Here is a 6407-nt window from a genome sequence, read left to right on the forward strand (position 1 = left end):
TTACAAAATTTTATAACAAATACTAAGAAAAAAAACTTTTTTTTTTCAAAATTTTCAGTGGTTTTTGGTTTGTTTAAGAAAAAAATAAGAAACCCAGAGGTGATTAAATACCACCAAAATAAAGCTCTGTCACCAAAAAAATGATAAAATTTCATATGGGTACAGTGTTGCATGACCACGCAATTGTCACTCAAAGTGCGACAGCGCTAAAAGCTGGAAATTGGCCTGGGCAGGAAGGGGGTATAAGTGCCCTGTAGGCTTGTGGTTAAAAAATATTACAGTAAACGATGATGTTAACCTGAAACAGTTAAAAGGGGGGAGGCAAAAAGAACTAGAAAGAGACAGATGTATTTAATTTAGGCGGGACTACTGAGATTGGGAGAATAGTTAATGTTACGGTCTGGGTCAGGTTCAGAGACCAGTCGCTACAGCAGTGTAAGGCTTACCTGAAACACAATTATTCAGAAAGAGGGAAAAGATGGAATACAATGTGCTAGTTTTAGGCCCATCTCACTATTAAATATGGATACCAAATGAAACTAGGCAACTAGGTTGAAAGACCTAATCCTGGAATGGATTCACTTAGACCAAGTGGGATTTGTCCACGGGAGGGAGGAAAGAGACAATGGGCTAAGATCACTATGCCTCATACAAAGAAACAAGAGGGAAAAATCCCCCATACTGATTTTATCAGTGGACTCAGAGAAGGCTTTTGATAGAGTAGACTGGGTTTCTGGTTAGATACGTTGGAAGTTTTGGGAATTGGTCCCAAAATGAGAGAGTGGTTAGGGAAGCTCTATGGTCAACCCTCGGCAGCAGTAAGGGTTACTGGTTTGTTATTAGAGTTTTTTAAGATGTATAATTGGACAAGACAGGGGTGTCAGCTTTCGCCTCTGCTGTTTGTCTTATCCTTAGAACCTCATTTCGCAAGAGTAAGAAATAATATAAATATAAAAGGGATTCAGATAGGAGAGGCACATAAAGAGGCAACGTATGCAGATGACAAGCTATTTTATGTGGTTAATCCTAGGTTGACATTACCCAATTTAATGAAATTACTGAAATATTATGGAGAACTGTCAAATTTAAAAATTAACATGGTAAAATCAGAGATTTTAAATGTTAATGTCCTGACATCTGAGAAGAAAGCTTTGCAAAGAGAATTTCCCTTTTCATGGAGGGAAATAGAACTAAAATATCTAGGAATAAAACTGACCTAGTCTTTAAAGAACCTATATAAAATAAACTACATCCTATTAATAAATGAAATTAAGGAGGAATTGATGAGATTATCGGTAGGACCTCTATCCTGGATAAAATGAATAAATCTGATAAAAATGATAATTGTCCCGAAAATCCTATATAAATTTCATATGCTACCTATACAGATTCCAGGAACCTACTTTAAAGTAATTAAAAAATGATACTGAGGTATATTAGGCGGAATAAAAAAATGAAAATAAGCTACGAAGTGTTGTGTAGAGATAAGGAGAATGGGGGTTTAAGTGTGCCTGATTTTAAAAGATATTTCGACTCAGTAATATTATCATTATATATATTATTATATTTTTGATTGGATGCACAATGCACTAGGGAAAAGTTGGGTGTAGAAAACACATTAAGTGGGACACAATTAAATAGGATGGTGTGGTTGCCACATCAATATCGTGAGTTGGCAGAAAGCACAAGCACTTGTACACGAAATGTAATTAGGGTTTGGGATGTAATTCACAAACAAATGGGTTGGGAGTTCAATTCCATGTTGATGCCATTGGTGGCTACAGATTTCTGCCTGCCAGGGAAAGAAAATATTTCGGGTAATTGGATAAGAAAAGGGAATGCACAGTTAAAAGCTATAATGAACGAAGGAGAAATTTCCTCCTTTCAGGAGCCAAAAAATTAGGTTTTTTTTAGATTAGATGAGTGGCGATATTTTCAATTAAGACACTTTGTTGCAATGCTCCCTAAATCCTTAAGGTCAATGGTGGATTTGAATCCATTTGAACAACTGTTTAGCACAAGTAGGGAATGGATGCACGGTACTTCTAGAATTTATAAAATTCTTACTGTAATAATAGAAGTTAGTTCCCCTCTGTATATGGAGAAATGGGAAAGGGCAACAGAAAAAGAAAATATTTAGATTAGCACACGGGGCGATATACAGTATATGAAGGTGGTGGAAATGAATTACAAATGTTTAGCTAGGTTGTACATTACACCGAGTGTGGCACATAAGCAACAAGTAGACAAATCACCTATGTGTTGGTGGGGATTTGGGATTAAGGTCACAATGGCACATATATGGTGGGAGTGTCCTCAAATTCAGGAATATTGGGGGGGAAATAATTCACCAAATTCAGGAGATAACTGGGGTTAATATCCCAAAAGATCCAGGTGCATGTATATTTCATAAAACCGAGATCACAGTAGAAAAATATAAGAATTTGGTGATATTCCATCTTTTATTAATGCAGCAAAAGGGACTGATACCCACATTTTGGCAGGAACAAGAGGTACTGAAAATAAGATTGCATAAGTAGGGTAGATTATATATATAAGATGGAGGAACTCTACCATGTGGAAGAAGATAAAATGAAAAGATTGTGGGAAAAATGAGATGGGTTTAAAAGATCAAATAAATATGTTGATATGAGAGAAATAGAGAAGGAGGGGAAGAGAGGACATGTATAACTAAGTTGGGAAAAGTGAGATAGATAAGAAAGGAAGAAGAAGAGGGAGTCCCTAGAGTAATTAGGAGAGAAGAGGAACGGGGAGCTAAGGGAGAAAGAATTGGGAGTGGATGGGGTGGGACGGAGGGGAAGGTTGGGTATAGGGGGGATGGTTTTTGGGGGGAAATGTTTAAAGGAAATTTTGTTTTTAATATTATGATAATTTATGGATGTTAAGTTGAAATACTGAAAACGAATAAAATATTTATATATATCAAAAAAAAAATCAAATACCGAAAATGGCTGCTCATTAGTCCTAGGCACACAGCGAACTCTGATCTGGATGCTTGGCTATTACCAATCCTTTTGGCTCTGCACTCAGGGTGACTCTGTTCCTCAGCACTTCAGTCCCCAGGCTACAGACAATGAGTACACACACAGCAGCAGAGATGTGCACTCTGCAGCCCAGGAAAAAACTGTTCCTTTTTCCTCCTGTTAAGTGTGTATCTCATGGAGTTGTAATACATCACTCCATTTACTCTAATGGCAATGACCTTTGCAGCCTATATCTCCCAAACTTCAATGCAGCCTGCATTGAGCCCTTTCAGTTTCTCAAGTCCCACCAGCTCCCCCTGGTGAGTGGAGGCATTGTCTTGTATAGACACGCAAAGCAGCTGCAGCACAATGTTTTAGGGCCAGGTCACACCACATGCATGGAAAGTATGTTATATGGTTTTCAATGGCATAGTTCACACCAATGCAGTCAGTTTTAGGGCATTCCAGTTCCAGAAAAAAAAGTAGAACTTACTCCATTTTACCTGCACTGGACTGTAGTGGAATGCAGTAAAACGCATAAAAAACGCACCACAACGCACCAGATTGCATTAAAAATGCACCAGACAACAGTACAGTGAAAAAAATGGAAACAATTAAGAAAAAAGCATCTAGAATGCATCCAGATCAAAAACGCTAAAAAATCGCATCAGAAATGCGTTAAAAATGTGCATGCAGATACACATCTGGATTGGGATTGTTTTAGAGTTGGGAGTTGCAGAGATGTTTCCAATAACTAACCTGTCTTCCTTTATCCATGGTGCTTTAAATGGAAATATGTGCCAAAAAGTAACTTTAACAGCCAAAGGAAATGGTTTGAAGTGAACCACATTACAGCATTGCTACTAAATCTGCGTTAGCAAGATGAAATGTCAATGTAAGAGTAATTGAGTGCTTGTGGATAGGCAAAGAGGTACTTATGGTAAGGGCACACTATACAGCCTGGCAAATCTATGTGTGATAATAAGACTATCTATCCACATATATTTTTTTCTTGTTTTTATTCTATCTTTATGTATACACACTCATCCATATATTATTAGAGAGTCTGTGTGTAAGTATTTTCAGACAACTTTCACCAAGTATTCACACATTTTCCAGATAAATCCAATTAGAAAATGTTCAAAGGTTTTGTGAATCCTGAGTGAAAACATTTATAATTAGTGTTGCTTTAAGATAATAGCTCCCCTGCTCCCCCCCCCCCCCCCCGCCAAAAAAGAAAAGTGTGATCACCAAAAGCCCCTCTTATGGTGTATAATGACATATGACCAAATCCTAGTAATCCAAAAATGTTAATTATTGTAAAGCAATCTAAAAGCTGACCTCGATACATAGCTGCGAAAAAGCAGATGCCTAGTTTGTCTCCATAGTATAGATCAGCTATTCTCAATCAGGGTTTTGTGGACCACTAGGGTTCCTCCAGAGGCTACTAGGAGTTCATTCAGCTGTGGCTGATTGACCTTAGGTCTACATAGTTCCATGGTCAATACCACTTGGCAAAGCCAGCAGCATGACACCATTTGTCTTTTTTGGTTGTGTGTAAGGTTGGCACTCTGATAACTACTATATTGGATTCTTCCTACTGATTAACAATGTAGCCTAAAGACTGAAATTTGTAACTGTAATTTTGTAACTTTTGCAAATGCCAGTAAAAAGTTGGCTGCACCAGAAAATGTTGGTGTCGTGTCAGTGAATTTCAATCAGGTATGTTGGCAACACTGGGCTAGGGGCGGACTGACAACTCATGGGGCCCCCGGGCAATAGGGGATCATGGGGCCCCTGTGTCCTTGCCCACACTCAAAAAAGCCTATAAAAAAGGTACCAGGGTCATTTTTATGGGGCCCTCTACTGACCCCGGGCCCTCAGGCAGTGCTCGAATGGTCAGTCCACCCCTGCACTGGGCACACCCTGTGATAATGTGTGAGTCCCACCATTCACACAGCCCAAACCTCTGTTTGCAAAATGAGCTTTAGCACTTTAGTGGATCCACTTCTCCCTCATTCAATCCTGCCAGACCTCCAGGCTAGGTGCATAGGCTCCATGTGCTGTGATTCCTGACCCGGAGCTGTGGGGTACCGACCGTTAGGGAGGGGATCAAGCTCACCAACCCTCTTGCTACCAGAGTTGCCATCTCCAATACCAAATATTATGTTCCTGCTGGCTAGCTGCTATACAGTTTTGCTCAAAAGTTTGCATACCCTGGCAGAAATCGTGAAATCTTCACATTGATATTGAAAACATGACTGATCAAGCCAAAAAACTGTCTTTTATCTAAGAATAGTGATCATATGAGGCACTGTTTTATTACATATTTGTTTGGCTCCTAATTCATAATGATAGCAGAAATCACCCAAATTGCAATTAATGTCTGTGTATAAATAGCCAATGAGTTTGTTAGTTCTCTTGTGCATGTACTGAGTAGATTAGATAATGAGCCATGGGGAGCAGAAAAGAACTGTCAAAGGATCTGCATAACAAGGTAATGAAATTGTCTGTCTGTTCATCTGCAAGGTGACTGATATGGCCATTCTCTGGGTGGAGACCAAACCTGTTTTAAACCAGCCTAGCCTACAGTCTCATGCTTGTGATAGAGCTGGTTACATGTGCTCAAGCTGCCTGTTCTGCTCTGCTGTTTGGATTCCCTTGTTGATGACCTTGGATCGGATATCTGCATATTCTCTGAATTTTGCCTGCCTTGTACCTGGGTCTTGCACCTAGAACCACTCTGCCTGTCTGCCAACTGCAAGTACCTGTTTGCATTGCTCAGTTTGCACCTTCCCTGGCATGGTGGCCAGGCACTATAGCATTGTGTATATGTCCTGGGGGCAACTGAGTACCGGTAGTCCTGCTTGCTTAATAGGAAATGGGGCTGCTATAGGTGAAGAACGCTGAAGCCAGCTATAGTGTCTGACCACCTGCATTAGGGGTAGTATAAATATACTGTATGCTTCATTGCCTCAAATGTTGTGCATGTGCCGTTTTGTGATCCATACTCACTGTGTCCTATCCTTACTTACTCTCATATAAAAATCGTAATAAACCTTTCTGTTTAAAAAAAGCGTGATTGGTATGCCATTCAGTGCTATAGTTTGCTCTGACCCATGTGCCTTTTGTTAAACAGCTTGATCTTCATATTAAATTGAAGGACATATGAAATGAAAAAAGAAAAAGCACCATTACAGGTATCAGCCTGCATACAGCATTCAGAATATAAGGTTTTTCATGATATTTTTCTTCTAGGCTAGTTTCACGAATCATGTTGGACACAAGCATTGTATGTGTGTTTTGAAGGTCCTCCCATTAATTTCAAACAGACATCTGCACAGTAAACAACATCATTACCAGCATCTTGAACTTTTTTGTACCACTACATCTAAAAAACAAAACAAAACGTGAATGTTACAG

This window comes from Staurois parvus, unplaced genomic scaffold (assembly GCF_062004578.1).
Source record: "Staurois parvus isolate SC_StPar_1 unplaced genomic scaffold, SC_StPar_1.0 ptg000012l, whole genome shotgun sequence".
NCBI lineage: Eukaryota > Metazoa > Chordata > Amphibia > Anura > Ranidae > Staurois > Staurois parvus.